At 36.7% G+C, this 22,876-nt stretch overlaps 1 pseudogene; it reads right to left on the bottom strand.

Annotated features, from left to right (window-relative positions):
• Positions 1–1,652: 1,652 nt before the first annotated feature.
• On the bottom strand, positions 1,653–20,754 carry LOC133074055 (small ribosomal subunit protein eS1-like; annotated as a pseudogene).
• Between the last annotated feature and the right edge of the window lie 2,122 nt (positions 20,755–22,876).

The raw sequence follows: 22,876 nt of genomic DNA, 5'->3' as shown, positions 1-22,876 counted from the left end.
TCACAGGTGGCAGAAAATGGCAAGGAAGAGAAAAATAGAAATGAAGAAAATGAAAACAGTAACAAATATGATAGATCCCCCTATACTAATAACCACTTTGAATATCCATGGTTTAAATGCAACAATTAAAGACAAATTGTCATAGTGGATAAAAAAACAAGACTCAAATATATTTCCAGAGAAGGTGATGGCACCCCACTCCAATACTCTTGCCTGGAAAATCCCATGGACTGAGGAGCCTAGTGGGCTGCAGTCCATGGAGTTGTGAAGAGTCAGACACAACTAAGTGACTTCACTTTCACTTTTCACTTTCATGCATTGGAGAAGGAAATGGCAACCCACTCCAGTGTTCTTGCCTGGAGAATCCCAGGGACGGGGGAGCCTGGTGGGCTGCCATCTATGGGGTCACAGAGAGTTGGACACGACTGAAGCAACTTAGCAGCAGCAGCAAGTAAATTTTATTAACAAGAAATCCATTTTAAATGAAGAAATGATGAGTGCTTCCCTTCTGGCCAAGATGTATTCACATGGACCAGATTTACCCTCCCATGTAAATTAACTTAAAAACTCTAACCAATCATACACAAAAAAAGGCAAAATACTTGAAATAATATAATGTGTATAATATGATTATGTAAACAGAATAAAGTAGTATATGGAGAATCCCATGAAGAGTCAGATATGCTTCATGTCATACGAATTTTAAAGGAAAGGTTTAATTGATAGAATTTGTGTTATCTGTTGACATCATGTTTGTTCAGATTTTAAAGGGAAGACAGATATCACCCTTCTAATGCCCAAGTTTGGAACCATTTTGTAGCTAGGTTAAAAAGTCAAAATAATTTTTTTCCCTATAAATCTAAACTGGAGAAACTGTGATGAACTTGTGGCCAAATAAACCTCTTAACATGTATTCCAGATGAGAGATATGCTATGTCGTGGGCAGTGTTGGATAGCTGACTGCCACCAGCAGATCCCAAGTACCCTCTTTGCAGGCAGGTGGTTCACAGTGAGAGAACTCCTAAGGATGGAGTCATATTTATCTCCCTCTTCCAGTTGTGTGCATCAGCTAAATAACTCTTCCCTCCTGGGAAAAAGTAAGTTTAGAATCGAATGTTCCTCTCCTGCTGTTCCTTCCAGAAATGGAGTGAAAAAGCCCTTCTCATGTTGCAAACAGAAAGACAAGTGTCCTCTGTCACCTGTAAAGTAAAAACACTGACTTGTCTCAGAAATAAAACAGAAGAAGAAGCTAAAATCAAGCATTATTTACTGTTCCTTCCTGTAAAAGAGTCTGAAAAGAAGTACTTGGGAGGTCAACTTGAAGTTATTATTTCATCCTATTTGTCACATGCAAAGCTACTCTTCACTTAATTATTTAAAATATCCCCCTCATGAAGATACGGTAATCTTTTTACCATTAGTTAATTTTACTTTGTTGGCTTTTGTGCTTAGAGCAATTTGAATTTGACAGTTGGAGCATTTTAATAAAGAAAGTCAGTTAAACACCTGTCCAAATTATTCCCTACATATACAGCAGTGGAATGTAAATTTGCATTGAAAAAGATTTATTAGAAAAGTTTGGCTGGCTATCACCTACTTTTACTGCCTTTTTTTTTTTTTTTAACAGAAATAAGACCTTTTATTTATCACCATTAAAAGTCCAAATTTTTCACAGATATTTGGACAGCTGACTCATACCCATCAGCTTGATCAACTTTAGTGCTTATCTCATCCCCAATAACTTTTCCAAAAATGCTATCTTCCCCATGCAGTTTCATGAGTTTTCCAAGTTCATACATGGGCTTCTTCAGCATATTTGCTTTTGTAACAGTGTCATCATGGAGCAGATAAATAGATTGGCAAACCTTTTCTATGTGTTTTCCAATGCTGTCTGGAATCAATTTATTGACTACCCTTTTTAAGACATTTGTCGGCACCTCTCAGGTCATGATTTACATTGTGATCTTGTGGATCTGGCTGACCTACCAGTGCTGGGCATAAAAGGTCTTCTGAATCTAACTGTTGCATTTTCAGTAAAACTCACACAGAATAGATGAAGCAAATTACCATCAGTAGTGTTGGCATCAATGTGAGCTTCAATCACAGTCTGACATTTTTTAACCCGTAGAGAACATTTTGTCACAGGTGAGATCCATGCCATGGAAATTAGTCAGGCATTTTTTACGCAGAACATCCTCAATAATTAGCTTGAATTTTTTAAATGCAACTTCATCATTCTGCAGATCAGCAAGGCTCACTTCAAAAACACAACCGTTGAAGCCATCAGTTGTGATTTTTGTTCCTTGGGTTCTCATGACCAGTGTTTTCCCAAGATTTCTTGTATGGAACCTTGCTGATGCTTTCACATCATACCAATCCTTCTTAGAAAATGAGTCAATCACTTTCTTCTTGGCCCCCTTTTTCCTGCTTTTGTAAGGTGCTTGTTCTTCCTGACTACCACGGTGCTACTCAGAGATCTAAAAGGGTTACTGCCTTTTTAAATATGAGAGATCCATCCAAATGCTATTAGAGCTGATGAAAGTAAATATTCTAATGCAGTGTGTTTCAGTAAAATACAGTAAGAGTTATTTTAGAGGCTATAAAAAAATAAACATTAGTTAAAAATCATGATTTTAAATCTCTCCTTAATTCTCTGCTGTTGTTCTTTCAAGATATATTTTACTATCACCTTAAGACATATGTGTGTGTGTGTGTGTATACATATATATTAACATACTTGTTTGTATAACTCAAACAGGTTTTTAAAACTCTCAGCTTAGTTGCTACAAGTAGCTACCAGAATGATTATCAAGTTTTCAAAGAAATTATAAAAGAATATTGTCAGATTGCATCCTTGAATTTCACTTGATGGAATGATTTTCTTTCCCATGCATTGTTTTACTCATTTGAATATTTGATTTGTTTTCACTGAAATAATTTCAGATTCAAGTTCTTAGTTCATAATGCCTTGGTTCTTTCGTATAAAATATGTTTTGGAGATTTGTTCATTCAAAGTCCTGACGTATGAAAAATTTTAGATTCTCTTCAGAGGTGCCTTTGGGTCCATAACTACTTGTTAACTGTGTGAAAACTGGGAATTGTCTCCTATTAAGCCTTCAGATAGTCTGTGTATTCTCTTCTAATGTAATATGCTTATCACCTGAGGTTTCCCCAGATGACAAGTTTCATGAGGGCATAAACCTAACTTCTGTAGCTTTGATATCTGTCTGTGTTTGCATGTATTAGATAACCCAAACATTTACAGAATGAGGAATGAGTATGTTTAGCCTTATAACTAGTATCTCTTGCATCACTGAGTGATTTATATGCCTCCCCTTTAAACCTTTTGAGATTAAAAAAAATTTTTTTTAAAAATAAACCTTTTGAGATTGAGGAAGAAATATTTGTTATATAAGTCTATTGGATTTCATGTACTTTTTCTTCTTCAGCACTGTTTAAATTTGATGTTTGAATGACTTCTTCTTAAGGAAGATTTACCATTGTCTACATACTTAGGCTGATGGAAATCCTTGCTTGTTATTGTCTGTTTACAGCTCCATAAAGGATTAGATTAGTGATCAAAGGGCACATGTTTTAATGCTGACATTGAAAGACAAATACCCAAAGAATGTACACTTTGATGATGTGATATACTTCAGATATCATGTTGAAACATGATAATGGTGTAGGGCAATTTGAAGTGCAGGCTACTGACTATATTAAGTGCAAGGGCTAAGGCGTTTTAAGTCGTTATGTTCACTGGCTTGTCAAGATGGCATGTTTTGTCAAAGAGGTTGGAAAACAGAATCCTGTAGTAAATTAAGATAGTTTTTATTTTTTATCGGTATTTCTAACCCACTGGTTTGATGTTTCATGATTTTTATAAACTCATGATAAGCGAAACTCAGATTATAATTTAAATTTATTCTGAATATGTTATAAACATTGTAAATGTTGATAATTATGTTAAATTATTTTTTTTTAATTTTCAAATTTTCCCCAGAAAATGTTTTACAGAATCTTCAAAGTGGTTTTGGAGGGCAAAACCAGAAAGATGAAAACTATTTTCCTTAAAGTTAAGTGCAAAAAAACACGAAGATGAACTTCAACACATTTACTATTTTCAATCCATTATTCATTTGTAAACTAGTAAATGCAGAAAGTTGTAGAATATTCCAGAGGGTAAGTTTTATTTCCCATTTAAGGAGAATAATGTGGCTACCAAATACACTGTTTCTAATTTTGGTGCTTTCTCCAAATACACTGCTTTGGTACCTTCTTCAAAAAGCAATTATGATCTACTGCTTGGACTTTTAATTTTTCCAGTGTGTATGTATATCTAAAGTTTTAACCATAAACTCATGCAGTTGTTCATCATGAGACCTTTCTTAAAATTTGAAGAAAATAAAGATACTTGATTATATACACTTAATACATTGAGATATCACTCACAGGCCCTATCAAAACAAGTGCTTATTTAATGACAGTACATGTACTATATCAAACACATTTACTCAAATCATATTACCTCTGGGCTCCTGTGTATATTCACACAATGATTTACTCTAGTGTATTCCTTTTCTTGGTTACTATTATCACTATTCATCTAATTAATGTGTGCATCAAGGGACAGTTTGCATAAAGACTCACTTAGTTAGTCATTTGCCCTTAAGTCAATCCTAAAGTAAGAAGAAAGCTAAATCTCACTATTGGAATTAAAATGATACATAAGAAGATGTATAAAATATATGTATCAAGAGTTATAAATGTTAACTCAAGTTTTAAATAGATGATTACATCCTAGTTTCTTACCTTAGAGAACGTAATGGAGAATGGAAGAAGGCTAAATGTATCAGAATGAAATAGGATTATCCTTTATCTATAAATTTATAAGAAGATAGCATAGATTAGAAAATAATTTCATACAAATATAGAATTTAGCAGGCAAAATTGAGCAGATTCTTGAATTCATGTAGTTAAATGTTATTTTCAGAAAGTTCACACACATATACTTACATATTCAGTCATTCACATGCATGCATAAAGCAGGATTTTACTTTTATTCTCTGTATGCACAGCATGGAAGAAAACTAAACTATTTTCTGTTTTACAGAGATGTGTTTAAGATTAAACACACACATACACAGACATACACACAAGTATTCAACTCAGTGAAGGAAAAACAGAAAAGTGCTTTTCTATTCTATACATCTAAATTTTAATCTAAATACTGAAGACAACATTTGGCAACTAGATATGTTTTATGTATGATCCTTTATTATTTTTTATTAATTGTATTGAAATATAGTTGCTTTACAATGTTGTGTTCATTTCTGCTATACAGCAAAGTAAATCAGCTATATGCTTCATATATCCCCTCCTTTCTGGATTTTCTTCTCATTTAGGTGGCCATGGAACATTGCGTAGGGTTCCTTGAATTATACAGTAGGTTCTCATTAGTTATCTATTTTATGCATAATATTAGTAGTGTATATAATAATCCCAGTCTCCTAATTCATCCCACCCCTTTCTTCCCCCTTTGGTATCCATGCATTTGTTCTCTATGTCTATGTCTCTATTTCTGCACTGAAGCTGTTGGTTCTCCACTCATGCTATATATCAGGATCTACTTAAGGAACTTTATAAAAATACTGATGCCAAGACTTTACACCAAAGACTTTGATACACTGTTTCTGGGTTTAGGTCTTTATTAGGTTACTAGTGTCTAAAACCATTTTTGGAGATAAGCAATTATTTGAAATATCGCATGTAGTGAGAAACATGTTAGAAGAAGAATCAGTACTAGTATCTGGTAAGCTGCCCAGTATGTGGTCCTGAACTAGGATGGACCTGTTCTCTTTGAGCCTGACCTTTCTTATGTGCAAAATGAATAGTTTGAATTAAATGATGTTTAACATAGATTATGTAGAATTCCAGTTCTAAAATTTCTGATGTTGTCATCACGTATACACGCATTTACAGAATTTGATAGGAACACAGTGACAAATAAAATTGCAGACAACTTGTAATTTGATAGCAGTTGTTGAAACGGTTTGTTTACTGGCAAAACCTTGCTCTGAAAGATTTTACTTTCAGTACATTACTTTTATAGACTAGAATTATGATGAAATAAAAATATTATATTTGGCATCATAAGACTGGTTTAAATTTCAGCTGCGCTCTCTACATCTTGTATGGCCTTGTACATGTGGTTTGACCTCATGAAATTCTGATGTCTTCATCTTTAAGGTGGTGGTGGGTAGGATAATACATGACAATTATTCAGAGAGCTGTTATGAAAATAGCACTGTATGTTTAATATTCTTTAATTAAAAATGTTAGTTATATTTTTAAGAATTGAAAGAGTTTTACAAGAGGGGAGATAGAATATGAAACTCTAAATATTAAAAAAATAAGAATTTATAAATTTGTGAACGGGTTATTTGAAAAATTATTTTTAGTGAAGGCAGCTTTGGGTTTTCAAGGGAACCTTAATCTAGTAACCCTAGAAAAGAATTTAAGATCAAATAAAATATACTTCACCTATGATTTAGTTTGGGGGATGCTTTTATTGTTTTGCGATTTATTTTATCTCAGTGGACATAAGATGTGGGATCACTGTATCTCAGAGTGAAGCAGGAATAAGACCCTCAAGGAGCTGCAAATATGTTACCTTGATGATTGATGAGTATGAAAACAAGATCATTTCCTGGATGTTTGGGTATGTTCATAAGATCTTTTGGCCCAGCCACAATGCACCTGTGAAACACTACACAAAGTGAATTACAATGATAACAATAAGTTCACTCATTTATTTGTTCTTTGAGCAATTATTGATTAGACAACTAATGTCAGGAAGATCTCCTAGAGGAGGACATGGCAACCCACTCCAGTATTCTTGCCTAGAGAAGCCTGTGGACAGAGGAGCCTACAGTCCAATGGGTCGCACAAAGTCAGACACGGCTGAAGCAACTTAGCAATACACACACATATACATTAGGAATGAACATTAACAAGATCCCTGATCTCGTAGAGTTTTCACTGTACAGGAGGAGCTAGACATTATCATAAAGTCGTCCAAATAACTTGCCAATTTTAAATGTTACAAAGTGCTATATAGTAAAGTGCTTGAGAGCATGTAATAGAGGACATTTATGAAGAAGAAATAGTGTAACTAGGTTCTGAAAATGAGCAGCAGTAATTATTTGGAGGTATGAGAGAGCATCCTTTATAGAGGTATCCCTACCAGGCTTTAGGTATTTTCTGCCTTCAGAATGCACAGCTCCATTTCCTTGCTAATGTTTTGCTAACTTATCCGGCTTGTGTTCAATGGCAGAGTGTCCAATGCCTCTCTAGGATCCAGTTCCCTTTCCGTCTATTTTATCTCAACACAAGGGGATTATTCTTTTTAATGGAAAGGTGTAGTATTTTCTGGGAGAGCTCCAGGATTTTGCTCACCCTTTTCTCATATACTTTAAGTTCATATCCTGAATTTTCCAGGTTTTTCAAAGTGAACACAAAATCCAAAAAGAACTCCACATTTTGTCCTCTTCCTGCATTTCCAATTCCTCACTTAGGCAGTGTGCATCTTTGCTTGAAAGGTGGGAAGGGAAGTAGGCCAATACCTGCTAAAAGAAACACAGATGAATATATCAGAAACTTATTCTGCTAAATCGCTTAAGATTCTTTTTGGACTTTTGAGTGAATATGTAAAATATGCAATTAAACATGTAAGTAAAGAGGTCAGATAAAGGCTTAGGTTTATCTTAGAAATTTGTGTTGGTTTTGATGTTACCTATCTTTGTTCATTACAAATACAGACATTTGTACTGACGTTGATGTTATACATTGTTGTTGAAATATGTATGTCTATGTATTTGTTGTTGATGTTGTTGCCTAGTCTATAAGTCATGTCTGACTATTTTGCAAGTCCGTGGACTGCCGTGGACTGTAGCCCACCAGGCTCCTCTGTCCATGGAATTCTCCAGGCAAGAATACTAGAGTGGGTTTCCGTTTCCTTTTCCAGGCGATCTTCCCAGATCAGGGGTTGAAGCTGCGTCTCCTGCATTGGCAGGTGGATTCTTTACCACTGATCTACCAGGGGTCTATATTTTAACTTGCACGGCAATAACTCTGACCTTGTAATAAGTAATAAATACTATAGCATATGTGTTTAGAAAGACTAATCTAAAATTAGAAGACTATTCAGTGTTCAAAATGTTCTAGCAGAATCTTTCAGAATGATGATAATATTCATGTTCACTCCTTTAACCGTACAGACTTTCTGAACTTTGAAGAATATTTTGGATTATAGCTGTTGAACATGACAACCAACATAACAAACACTCATTCTCCTGCTCTAGGTAAGAATTAGTCATTAACGATATGATTGATGTACTAATACCAAATTTTCAATACAAAGTTTATAATTACTGCCTTAAGTTGTTTCTGATACTACTGTGTGTGTCTCTGTAAATTCCTTTCCATAAGATATGTATTTCTCAGGAACCTCGGCATTTTGGGGATCTCACCATTTCATCCTCACCCACACCACATGGATCATGCCTCCTAGCCAAGCATTCTGGTGCTCCCCTCTTATGGTACTCCTTAGGAAATGATCAGGAAACATTTATTACAATCAAAATTATTTTAAACATTTTCAGCATAAGATTATCAACTATACACAAACTAAGGCTAAACTTGGGTGCAGTTTGTTTATTGAGAGAAGAAGTTTCCTGGCAGAAAATTTAGGGGAAGGGAATATGACGCAGAGGAAAAGTAAAATCTAATATGTAAAGAAACACACTACATGTGTGCATGCATGCTAAGTTGCTTCATTCAAGTCTGACTCTTTGCAGCCCTATGGACTGTAGCCTACCAAGGGACTGTCCAGGCAAGAATAGTGGAGTGGGTTGCTGTGTCCTCCTCCAGGGGATCTTCCTGACCCAGGGATCAAACCCACATCTCTTGTCTCCTGCATCGGCAGGTGGGTTCTTTACCAATAATGCCACTTGGGAAACCCCAAAAACACTATACACAAACACATGTACACATTTATAGAATTGAAAATTGAGAAAAATTGAACACTAATTCATTTATAGAATTTTAATTTATAGAATGTTCAACCTAGAAGTGTATTCTTTTTTCAGAGAAGAACGTTACTAATACACCCTCTGTTTCTGGATACTAGGCCTCTAGATTCAGTTCTACCAGTTAACTCTACGCCCTTGCTGTATCACTCAACATCTCTGGGACTCACTTTTCTTTTTTATTAAGTATGAATAATACAGTGATTGTATTACTGGTTTCTATCACTGGTTGAACAACAGAATCACTGAGGAATTTACATTTTAAAGCCCAAACTGATTTTTTAGGCCCCAAATAAGATCTACTGGGTTAAGTAGTGCCTACTAAACAATAACTTCTACTTTGAATTTTCAAAGTATTTGAAATGAGCAGTCCATTTTGAGAATTGCTAGACTAGATTATTATTACTAACACTTCTGCTCTCAGCAACTTTAGAGTCTGTAGCTTAGCTAGAAATAAGAAATAAATATCACTAGAATGTTAAAATTATATGCTTCAAATGAAAAATAGTCAGAAAGTTGAATGTTTATATATACAACCTAACTTAGATGCGACTCTTGTAGGGCACAAAGAGTAAGTTGAGAGCTACATGTATATACAAGGACTATCAACTTTCAACCAATAGGATTTGAAACTCTCAAGGTATTACACTTCTACAATTTTACTTTCGTAATTTGACATTAATTCAAAGTACATAAGACTAAATAATTTATTTAAAATATTCTACATTTGAAGAAGTGAATATGTCAATTTGACCAGCCAACCCTAATCATCAAAACTTTTAAGATTACTTGCTTTGTTTTGAATCCATTTATTTGTAACTACACATAGTGATTAATGCAAAGAAATAGAGTAAACAATAGAATGGGAAAGACTAGAGGTCTCTTCAAGAAAATCAGAGATACCAAGGGAACATTTCATGAAAAGATGGGCACAATAAAGGACAGAAATGGTAGGGACCTAATAGAAACAGAAAATATTAAGAAGAGGTGGCAAGAATACACAGAAAAGCTACACAAAAAAGATCTTCATGACCCAGATAATCAAGATGGTGTGATCACTCACCTAGAGCCAGACATCTTGGAATGTGAAGTCAAGTGGACCTTAGAAAGCATCACTACAAACAAAGCTAGTGGAGGTGATGGAATTCCAGTTGAGCTACTTCAAATCCTGAAAGATGATGCTGTGAAACTGCTGCACTCAATATGCTGACAAATTTGGAAAACTCAGCAGTGGCCACAGGACTGGAAAAGGTCAGTTTTCATCCCTATCCCAAAGAAGGGCAATGCCAAGGAAGGCTCAGACTACCACACAATTGCACTCATCTCACATGCTAGTAAAGTAATGCTCAAAATTCTCCAAGCCAGGCTTCAGCAATATGTGAACTGTGAACTTCCAGATGTTCCAGCTGGTTTTAGAAAAGGCAGAGGAACCAGAGATCAATTGCCAACATCCATTGGATCATCGAGGAAACAAGAGAGCTTGAGGAAAACATCTATTTCTGCTTTATTGACTTTGCCAAAGTCTTTGACTGTGTGGATCACAATCGACTGTGAAAAACTCTGGAAGAGATGGGAATAGCAGACCACCTGACCTGCCTCTTGAGAAACCTGTGTGCAGGTCAGGAAGCAACAGTTAGAACTGGACATGGAACAACAGACTGGTTCCAAATAGGAAAAATGTATGTCAAGCCTGTCATTGTCACTCTGCTTATTTAACTTATATGCAGAGAACATCATAAGAAATGCTGGGCTGGAGGAAGCACAAGCTGGAATCAAGATTGCTGGGAGAAATATCGATAACCTCAGATATGCAGATGACACCACCCTTATGGTAGAAAGTGAAGAAGAACTAAAGAGCCTCTTGATGAAAGTGAAAGAGGAGAGTGAAAAAGTTGGCTTAAAGCTCAACATTCTGAAAACTAAGATCATGGTATCCGGTCCCATCACATCATGGCCAATAGATGGGGAAACAGTGGCTGACTTTATTTTTGGGCTCCAAAATCACTGTAGATGGTGATTGCAGCCATGAAATTAAAAGACGCTTACTCCTTGGAAGGAAAGTTATGACCAACCTAGCTGCTGCTGCTGCTGCTAAGTCGCTTCAGTTGTGTCCAACTCTATGCGATCCCATAGACGGCAGCCCACCAGGCTCCTCCGTCCATGGGATTTTCCAGGCAAGAGTACTGGAGTGGGATCAAAGTAGACAGCATATTAAAAAGCAGAGACATTACTTTGTCAACAAGGTCCGTCTAGTCCAGTCTGTGGTTTTTCCAGTGGTCATGTATGGATGTGAGATTTGGAATATAAAGAAAACTGAGTGCCAAAGACTTGATGCTGTTGAACTGTGATGTTGGAGAAGACTCTTGAGAGTCCCTTGGATTGCAAGGAGATCCATCCAGTCCATCCTAAAGGAGATCAGTCCTGGGTGTTCATTGATTTTAGTATATGTGCTGCCTAAGTGAGCACCCGGGTGTTCATTGAAAGGACTGATGTTGAAGCTGAAACTCCAATACTTGGGCCATCTGATGCAAATAGCTGACTCATTTGAAAAGACACTGATGCTGGGAAAGATTGAGGGCAGGAGGAGAAGGGGAAAACAGAGGATGAGATGGTTGGATGGCATCACTGACTCAATGGACATGGGCTTGGGTGGTCTCCAGGAGTTGGTGATGGACAGGGAGGCCTGGAGTGCTGTGATTCATTGGGTCTCAAAGAGTCGGACACTACTGTGCGACTGAACTGAACTAATATATATAAAAATAATGAAAACACACAAAATTAACCTAACCTAGATCATAGTCCCCATGTCTACACAAATTTCCACCCAAATCCACTAAAATGGAGTTACTTATATATCTTGTCACTATATTCTATTTACTCTAATATCTCCCTGAAAACTCTGATGAATTAGAATATAAATAGTGAATCTTCCTGCTTCCCTCTGAAGCCAAATATGAACTATAATATTTTGCTCTACTGCAGAACACTATTTTATATCCTGTACCTTGAAGGGTATGAACGTTTAAGCATTTATGGACAGATGTCACATATTAATGTATGTATAGCAGATTATATATTGAATGATCAATTTTCTTTCCTCTGTGGATAGCAGACTAGCTATCTGGTCTACTAGTCTAGTCTAGTATCCAAATTTTCCTTGCATTCACACAAACAAACGGATTGCCTGTATGGTATTTGGAAAGGTTGCTGCAGCTCATTGAGGTGCTCGTCATTAAGGGAGAACCCGCACAGAAAGCTCTCAGAAATGAAATGGAAGCAAGACATATTTTACTCTGTTTAGCATTTAGGCAGCATTTTTAAAAAGTACATTTTTATTAGAGAATCCTCACAACAGTCTTATGAGCTTCATCTAGTGGTGTTATGCTCACTTAGAAATTGATAAATTAAGGGCCACAGGAGCCAGGCATTGTTCCAGGTCGTGTGGCAGCCAGGCAGTGGAGGAAGCCCAAATTACCACTCGGAGACCTGACATTTCCTTCATGTTATTTTTCTTCCATGAGCTACACTCCCCATTTTTTCCACAGAGGAAACATTTCTAGGTAAAATCAGATATATAGTATTCATACATAAGTTTGGTAATTTACAGATAACTTTTAAAAAGGCAAATGATGGCAAACTGTCACAGTTATCATTCATGAGTGTATCACCTATTCTTCACTCACAGTGATTCTTCTAATCATATAACAGTTTATCATATGTTTTAAGGTAATTGGTAGGTTTTATATATTTATGTATTTTATGATACCTTAGACTATTTGCTTCCTTTGGGGGAAACAGTAAACAAGATTCCAAGATGGGAACTGATCATGCAAGTGAGAAAACAAACAACATTGGAGGCAGACTGATGGAAAAGAATCATTCTTAAATACCGGAGTGGCATATTTTCCTAGGGTTTAACAAGGTCTAATATGCCTCAATGACCCACCAGTGATTCTGAAGGACTGATGCTGCATGCAGGTAAATTTCATTTTTGCAGTGAAAAGTCCAAGAAAGCTTGTTAGTTTTATTCAGTGCTGTAAGAAGCATGACCGCAATAATTCCACTTGTGAATGGTCATCTCTAAGTTGACCTGAACAAGTGTTTCTTTTAACTTGTGATAATCCTTGTATGTCTGCCTTAGGAGACAGAGCTTGAAATTATTTTTTCTTAGTATAAATGCTTTCTACTTTTGAATTCATTGCTTAAAACAGCTGTTATTCTTTGGCCTACTTTCATTCATTATTACATAAGATATGACCTAGAACAGGAAGAATGTGAAAATACTAGTCCTCATGGAATTAGTTACTATTCTTGATACTCATTCAAAGATTTTTATTATTGGGTTACTTCTTTCTGTGCTCAATTGTGCTTTTTATTAAATTTTCTTTTTGCCCTCTCTGCTTTCACTTTGTTAATTCCTAACTCTGTATGCAAAGTTTGAAATATATAGAGATTACATCATATAGTTTTAAGCAATAAGGATGTGCCGAAAACAGACTGGACTTGGTTCTCCAAAGAACAGTTTTTCAACCTCAGCACAAGTGGCATTTGGGGCCTAATAATTCATTGTTCTGTGAGAGGCTAACCTGCATGTTGTGATTGGTTTAGCAGCATTCCTGGCCTCTACTCACTAGATTCCAGGAGCATTACTCCTCTCCTTCCCCAGGTCATGGTAATCAGAGTTATCTTCAGACATTACCAAGTGTCCCCAAGTGGAGAAAGGCAAAGTCTCCCCCATTGGGAATCTCTTTCTCAAGGTCATTCCAGCCTCTCCTCTCCAGTTCTGCGGTTTATCATGTACTGTTGTAAGTCCATTTACTCAAAATTTACTTTATCTTTAGCTTACTCATGATTAGTTTATTTGTACTTAAGGCCTTACACAGTGTAGTCCATGGCTGTTTCTTCAACATTTTCTTTGCTTTTTACTCACTCTGTTACAGCCTCACTAGCCTCCTTGCTTTTATTTAAAAATGGCAGGCACTTGAGAGTCTTGGTTTTCCACTGTCTTGAATGCCTTAGTCCCAGTTATCTACATGGCTTACACCCTCACTAACTTCAAACCTTTGTCAAATCTCCCCTTTTCAACAAAGCCTAACTTGGGCACACATTTAAATTATAAACACTCCCAACAGTATTTCCAAGTTCATTTATGTTATTCAATTCTGTCTATTGTAGTTTTTTGTTGTTGTTCATTATACTACATAATTTATTTACTTATAACTAAATTTATTTAGTTTAATATTACATATTATATTTTATCCATCGATATTAACAGTCTCCAGACATGAGAATGCAAGTGCTGTTATTTTTAAATGTTTTTATATTTTTTTCACTGTTGTAGCCTGAGTGTCTGCATTAGGAACTGGTCTATAGCAAATGCTTAATAGGTACATATTAAATTAATTAATTAATTTTTAACATAAATTTTTGGTCCTCATTCCCCATTATTCATCTTGAGCTAAGGATAAATCAAACATCAGAAAATTCTCTGGAAGTGCTATCTTTGTTTTCTTCTCTGAGACAAAGTGCACACACATTTGGTGACTGAAATTGTGGCATAGACTCTCTTCATGGTGAAGGATGAATGGACATAAGGGAAAAATGAAGCACTCAGAAATAAACTCTACTGATTACATCAGAAGGACTAGTTCAGTTCAGTTCCGTTCAGTCGCATCCGACTCTTTGTGACCCCATGGACTGCAGCACACCAGGCCTCCCTGTCCATCACCAACTTCCTGATATACTCAAACTTATGTCCATTGAGTCAGTGATGCCATCCAACCATCTCATCCTCTGCTGTCACCTTCTCCTCCTGCCATCAATCTTTCCCAGCATCAGGGTCTTTTCCAATGAATCAGTTCTTTGTCTCAGGTGGCCAAAGTATTGGAGTTTCAGCTTCAGCATCAGTCCTTCCAATGAATATTCAGGATTGATTTCCTTTAGGATGGACTGGTTGGATCTCCCTGTTGTCCAAGGGACTCTCAAAAGTCTTCTCCAACACCACAGTTCAAAAGCATCAATTCTTCGGCCTCAGCTTTCTTTATAGTCCAAATCTCACATCCATACATGACTACTGGAAAGACCATAGCCTTGATTGACTAGACGGACCTTTGTTGATAAAGTAATGTCTCTGCTTTTTAATATGCTGTCTAAGTTGGTCATAACTTTTCTTCCATGGAGCAAGCATCTTTTAATTTCATGGCTCAGTCACCATCTGCAGTGATTTTGGAGCCCCCCAAAATAAAGGCTATGCCAAAGAATGCTCAAACTACTGCAAAATTCCATTCATCTTAAATCCTAGTAAAGTAATGCTCAAAAGTCTCCAAGCCAGGCTTCAACAGTATGTTAACTGTGAAATTCCAGATGTTTAAGCTGGTTTTAGAAAAGGTAGAGGAACCAGAGATCAAATTGCCAGCATCTGCTGGATCATTGAAAAAGCAAGAGAGTTCCAGAAAAAAAATCTACTTCTGCTTTATTGACTCTGCCAAAGCCTTTGACAGTGTGGACCACAATAGACTGTGGAAAATTCTTAAAGAGATGGGAATACCAGACCACCTGACCTGCCTCTTGAGAAATCTATATGCAGATCAGGAAGCAACAGAACTGGACGTGCAACAACAGACTGGTTCTAAATAGGGAAAGGAGTACGTCAAGGCTGTATATTGTCACCCTGCTTATTTAACTTCTATGCAGAGTACATCATGAGAAATGCCGGGCTGGAGGAAGCACAAGCTGGAATCAAGATTGCTGGGAGAAATATCAATAACCTCAGATATGCAGATGACACCACCCTTATGGCAGAAAGTGAAGAGGAACTAAACAGCCTCTTGATGAAAGTGAAATAGAAGTGAAAAAGCTGGCTTAAAACTCGACAATCAGGATGGGGAATACATGTACACCTGTGGCGGATTCATGTCAATGTATGGCAAAACCACTACAATATTGTGAAGTTATTAGCCTCCAATTAAAATAAATATATTTATTAAAAAAAAAAAAACTCACATTCAGAAAACTAAGATCATGGATCTGGTCCCATCACTTCATGGCAAATAGATGGAGAAACAGTAAAAACAGAAGGACTGGTACTAATGTAATATTCTGTGTTTTAAAAGTGTATGACCATAAGTATGTGCTTATTTTGTAAAATCAGTCTTGAACTTGAGAACACTCTATTTGCATTGTACACTTTCATCAAGTTGCACTTTTCAAAGGCTTACACTACCCCCAGATACATCTATACAAACCGATTCCATGTTCCTTAAAAATTCTAACAGTTAAGTCAAACAGCTTAATTTCTGTCCTCAGTGAGTAAACACTGTAAAAGACAAATCAGCAATGAACATGAAAATAAGAAATGATTGAGATTGTATATGTTGCTGAGTGTTAAGAGAATCAATTCTGATAGAAAATGAGGAAGCACTATTGGAGCTGTTAAGAGGGGCCAAGAAAGGGCCAGTAATATATATAGGGGAGTAAGGCATGGAGAAGGAAAAGCACTATAGATTGGAAATAGTACTGGCCCTAGAGCAGCAGTGAACACATCTTCCTGGATTAACTGGCCAGTGTATTTACAAAGGGTATTAGAGAAGTGAGCCAGGACATTCTATTAAGATATATTTTATTTCTATTGACTGAATGAACATTTATCTTTTAACATCTTAATTGATGACACATTTCTCAAATGATGAATCATTTTTTAGAGTAAATCCAGAGTCCCATTACAAAGGTATTCTGTTTTTTAATTTACAAAGCTCTTTTGTCTTAAGTATCCACAATAAAGATGCATGTGTATAAGTTTTATTCTCCTTTGACCACCTGGAAAAGCTAAGAGGAAGAGAAAATTCCTCAGAAATCAATTCTTTCAAGAATGTAAATCAAGAACTATTTTCCAGAATTTTTAAGTACTTAAAAAAAATATTACAAAAATATAGTGTGTCCTATGGTATTTTTCCTTAGAATTATAAAAATATAAAAGATCTTCTGAGTACTAAATGAAAATGATAAATAATAAAATAAGAATATCTCTAAATAATTAAGGTGCTTAATCACATATGAAGAGTAAAATGGATTTGAAAGTTGTGTGATGACAATTTTACTTCTGTTCTTAGGTTGAGTTACAATAATGCATCTGTTCTATATTTGGGGATTTTGAACACAAGATTTATAATCATTTAAGGCTGAGAATCTATTTATGTAACATGATGCTGTAAAATGAAAGGTACTACATGTTAAACCAGTAAAATAAGACCTGCTAAAAGCAATCTTCAAAGTAGTATAACTATATGTAATGTTAAATGTGTGTTTTAATATACATTTCTCTCAAAATACAGAGTATTCATATATAAGTCCCAAATCACTGTAGAATATTTCCATGAAAGAAGTATCTATCATGTTTTGTTACTATTATTTTCAGTCTAAGGAGTAAATGCCTATAGTTCAGTTCACTAGTTTAATCTTTTACTGGTGTGCTGATTTCTATCAGATGATCAAAAAAATGATAATTATGTCACCATTTATTTATGATTTTGAACATTGCAGATGTAGAGAAAGTAGTCCACATGAGACTTTTTCTTAGACAATAGCACTATCCTGGTATTTCTTTATTTTTATTTCTATACAAACATGTAAGATAAAGCTCCATGTTAATATCCATGCAGTTTGGATAACTGTTAAAAGCATAGTTTGAAAACAGGTTGTTGAATGTCTGAGCCTTCTATATCAGTGTTAAATGACCTGAATGTGACATGCTCAAGAGGCCCACTGAAGAAGTGGACTTGAGGATCAAGGTGGTGTTTTTCCTTGTTGTGTTTGTTTGTTTGCTTCTGCTTTTGCTAACAGAACAGAGCTATTTGCTGTATCTAAAACTTTGGTTGTTGTTGTTGTTCAACCATTAAGTCATGGCTGACTCTCTGTGACCCTATGGATTGTGGCATACCAGGTTTTTCTGTCCATCACTATCTTCTTGGGTTTTCTCAAACTCATACCCATTGAGTCACTGATGCCATCCAAACATCTCATCCTCTGTCACCCCCATCTCCTCTTGCTCTCATTTTTCCTAGCATCTGGGTCTTTTCCAATAGGTCAGCTCTTCACATCATGTGGCCAAAATATTGGAGCTTCAGCATCAGTCCATCCAATGATTATTCAGCTTTGATTTACTTTAGGATTGACTGATTTGATCTCCTTGCTATCCAAGGGGGTGCTCAAGAGTCTTCTCCAGCACTACAGTTGAAAGCATCAATTCTTCGATGCTCAGACTTCTTAATGGTCCAACTCTCACATCATTCAAAACTACTGGAAAAACCATAGCTTTGGCTAGACAGACATTTTCAGCAAAGTGATTGGTCTCTGCTTTTTAATACAGGTTTAACCTGTAGGTTCACCTGTATAGATTTTGTCATAGCTAATCTTTCAAGGAGCAAGTGTCTTGCAGTCACTGTCCATATTGATTTTGGAGCCCAAGAAAGTGAAATCTGACACTATATCCACATTTCCCCCATCTATTTGCTATAGATGTGGTAGGAGAAGACTTTCAAGATGGAAGCAGTATCTACAAAGCATTAGAAGAAACACCACTAATTAAAATATAGAAGAGAGGGGGATGAATTTCTGGAGTGACACCCTTGAGTAAGGGAAAGGATTGGGTGTTTGTAGGACAGAGAACACATCTCACCTTTGCTTGCAGATGAAACAGGAAGGCATTTGCTGGCTGGATGGTACATGTAGAAGAGGGAGTCAAAGCTTTTATTTAAGTATCTCAGTGAAGCGAAAGGGAAGTCAAGGTCATCAACTGTTTGTGATTTGAGAAGAAAGTGAAATTGGTATTTAGGAATGAGAGAGTAAACAGAATTGACAGCATGCTGCGGTATCCTGATGGAATTACTGGCATATATGAGGTTCAGCCTCATTAATCTGTACTAGGTCAGTTAAAATGACTGCATTTTTTTCTTCATTCAATTTCAGTTGTGCAGGTGCATGTGAAAAGAATTTAAACAGTAGCATGTAATGAATGGTAGTACATCCACATAAATACAGCAGAGCCAGAGACGTAAATCCTTTTATGTATTTATGTTCTGGAGTGTTTGAGAGAACAGGAGAAAAAGCCATACTTAGAATTTAAGGAGTCACAAAATATGAAAATAACAGAAAAGTGCAAATAATGCCAGCTGACTACTCAAACAGGTAGTTCACAAAATGATACGCAGAGTGAATGGAAACTGTGTGTCATCCTTGTACCTGTGCATAATTGCTACCAAAGAATAATGGTTTCTTACCCTCTCCAATTACATGAAGCCTTCTTAAAATAATCAAGAGTCTGCTCAGAAGATAGCAAGAGAAAAACTACACTGGAGAAAAAACATAGGGTATGAAGTTCTATAGGGTATATTCAGCATATATGAATTATATCCCAAACATATTCATTGATTGTTTCACTTGAACTGGACATATGCATTCTGATATTAAAAACACATGAAGCAGCATTCAGAAGTTGACTTTACAGCACGATTTTATTCACTCTTTCAGTGACTATTTTAGATGGATAGACTACTATGAGCTGGGTATTGTTCTAAGCATTGTAAACACAGTACTTAACAAAACAGATTTCTGGCTCCTGCAGGTTATACTTCAACAGAAAAAGATTCATACAACCATAACCATATAAGTGAGTTATATATAATGTTATCTGAAAGCAGTAAGTAAGATGGAGATAAAGGAAGCAGAGGAGGTACCGAGGAAGAGGGGTTTAGAGTTTAAAATATGCAATTTTTAAGCAAAATTTCAAATGAGATGGAGTAAAGGGCAAGGAGACTACCTGGAGGGTTTTCCAGGATGGGAGGAGGCGCAGAAGAGGCAGAGTGTCTTGTGTGCGCAAGAAACAGAAAGGATACCCATTGTGCCTGGGAGAGAAGCAAAAAAGAAGAATATAGTAGGAAATGTGGGGAGAAAAGTATTGTGGGGCTATATCATCTATAGCACAAATGTTTATGTTGATATGATCTAGAAAGGAGCCTAAGATGTGGCTGTTTCATGAAGAAAAAAGGAAGTCATTGCTTTAGAGAGAGAGGTTGATGAAAGGTAGTGTTGGTATATAGACAGCCCTGTATAACACAGACAGTTTTCCTCTGAATGATCTGATAAGGACCAAATATTTTTTTTTTTTTAATGAAAAAGAAAGAACAAGAAAGCAAACAAGCAAAAACAAAATGAAAGCCCTGTCCTTCCTTAGAAAAGACTCTTACCCAGGGCATGGGATAAATAATACATTTTTATTTACAATGAAGCTGTTAGAGGCCACTCTGAATAGGACCAACACAATGCATTGTAAAACATTTTTTTGAACTATGCATTTAAGTTTCAGTAATTTCTATTCTGTCTGTTCTTTTGAATGTGCTATGTTCTTGGAATAAAGGCATGTGATATACTTTTTTTTTGCTTTTACTTATTAACTATAACGTGATGGAGAATTTGACATTTTATATTGTGTTTTAGTTTCCTAGGGCTGCCACAACAAATTACCACAGACCTCGTGGCTTAAACCACATAAATGTATTCTTTCAGAGTCTGGATGCTGGCATTCTGAAATCAAGTCACCAGCAGGTTTGCACTTCCTCTGGAGGCTCCCGGGAGAGTCCTGTGCCTCTTCTAGTTCTGAGGGCTGTGGCATTCTTTGACTTGTTTTAGCTTCCCTGGTGGCTCAGTCGGTAAAGAATCTACCTGTAAAGCTGGAGACTTTGTCCGATCCCTGGGTTGGGAAGATCCCCTGGAGAAGGGCATGGCAGCACACTCCAGTATTCTTGCCTAGAGAATCGCATGGACAGAGGAGCCTGGTGGGCTACAGTCCACAGGATGGCAAAGAGTCAGACATGCTGCTGCCGCTGCTAAATCGCTTCAGTCGTGTCCGACTCTGTGCGACCCCATAGACGGTAGCCCACCAGGCTCCCCCGTCCCTGGGATTCTCCAGGCAAGAATACTGAAGTGGGTTGCCATTTCCTTTCCCAATGCATGAAAGTGAAAAGTGAAAGAAGATGCTCAGTCGCTCCGTCGTGTCCGACTCTTAGCGACCCCATGGACTGCAGCCTACCAGGCTCCTCCGTCCATGTGATTTTCCAGGCAAGAGGACTGGAGTGGGCTGCCATCACCTTCTCTGGAGTCAAACATGACTGAGCGACTAAGCACAACACACAGAGTAATTCTAATCTCTTTCTCTCTTTCTGTCTTCACATAGCCTTCTCATTTGTGTTTCTTCTTATGTATCTCTTCTAAGAATGTGTTACTGGATTTAAGACCAACCATAACCCAGGCTCATCTCATATTGAGATTCTTGTCTAATAACATCTGCAAGACTTCATTCCAGATAAAGTAATACTCTGAGGTTCCAGATGGCTTTACCTTTTTTAGAGACATTATTCACCCTAGTATATCTTGTTATATCAGTCTTCTATGTGGTTCTCTTTCAGAGCCGATGCTTCTTCATTATAATAAACCATATTGTATGCATGCTTGCCAAGTTATTTCAGTTGTATCCAACTCTTTGCAACCCTGTTGACTGTAGCTCACCAGGCTCTTTGTCTGTGAAATTCTCCAGGCAAGAATACTAGAGTGGGTTGCCATGCCCTCCTCCAGGGTATCTTCCTGACCCAGGGATTGAACTTGGATCTCTTAAGTCTCCTGCATGGTCAGGCAGGTTCTTTACCATTCATGCCACTTGGGAAGCGTTATTTACCTGAGATAAAATATATTGAAAGCATAAATAATGTACTCAGTGTGTTTATTGACTCTGTTTCCAGTTTTCATATATTTTACAAAGATTTAAAGCATCAAAACATCTGTAATCTGTACAGTTATTCACAAGCTTCCCCTGACAAGCCCCATCCCTGTGATAATAGTGCTAGAAGCCATTCCCTTTGAACAGCAAGATGCCTCAAAATAGCAGCTTTAAAGACAAAGACTTTGAATACATCAATCAGTGACCTGGGTTTAACATTGATTTTACCCCCCACCCTTAGTTAAGATGCCTGACAAGCTAGTATTTTAATACATGACTTTTCCACTTTATCAATAATCCTTTTCCATAAGTAAAATCCGAAGAATATGAGGGGCAAATCATGATACAGAAATAGATGAATATTATTGACATACCAATCCTAAAACACAGTGAAAGTGAAACTGCTAGTCACTCAGTCGTGTCTGACTCTGTGACTCCGTGGACTGTAGCCCATCAGGCTCGTCTGTCCATGGAACCCTCCAGGCAGTCATACTGGGGTGGGTAGCCATTCTCTTCACTAGGAGGTCTTTCCAACCCAGGGATCCAACTTGGGTCTCCTGCATTGCAGGCAGATTCTTTACCATCTGAACCACCAGGGAAGTCCCCCCCAAAATAGTGGCATCATACACAAGAGTGCATCCCAGAAATAGTTTAGGGACAGAACATTTAATTTTTGGTATTTCTGTGCTGAGAAATAAGAAGACTACATAGGTTATAGATTTTACTTTGTTGTCACACTGAAGTAAAATAAGCAATAATTTGTTTTTTGAAATAAATGCAACCTTACTTTTCTAAGTCACATTTAATGTGACTTTAGACCACAATTCAATCATGGTGAATATTTTAATCTGTTATCTTGAGCCTTCTATTTCTTCTTGTAAATATCTCAGATTTATAATTTTCAGACACTTAAGGAAGGTCCTTCTGCTCTTTACTCCACATAGGTTATTCTTGGATTAGTTTCTCCAAATCCACACGCTCTTATAAATTTGATTGGTTATGAGTTGTTTGCTAAACGGGA

The sequence above is a fragment of the Dama dama genome, chromosome 19 (assembly GCF_033118175.1).
Source record: "Dama dama isolate Ldn47 chromosome 19, ASM3311817v1, whole genome shotgun sequence".
NCBI lineage: Eukaryota > Metazoa > Chordata > Mammalia > Artiodactyla > Cervidae > Dama > Dama dama.
The sequence above is the reverse complement of the archived record's forward strand: the minus strand, read 5'-3'. Positions and strand labels throughout refer to the sequence as shown.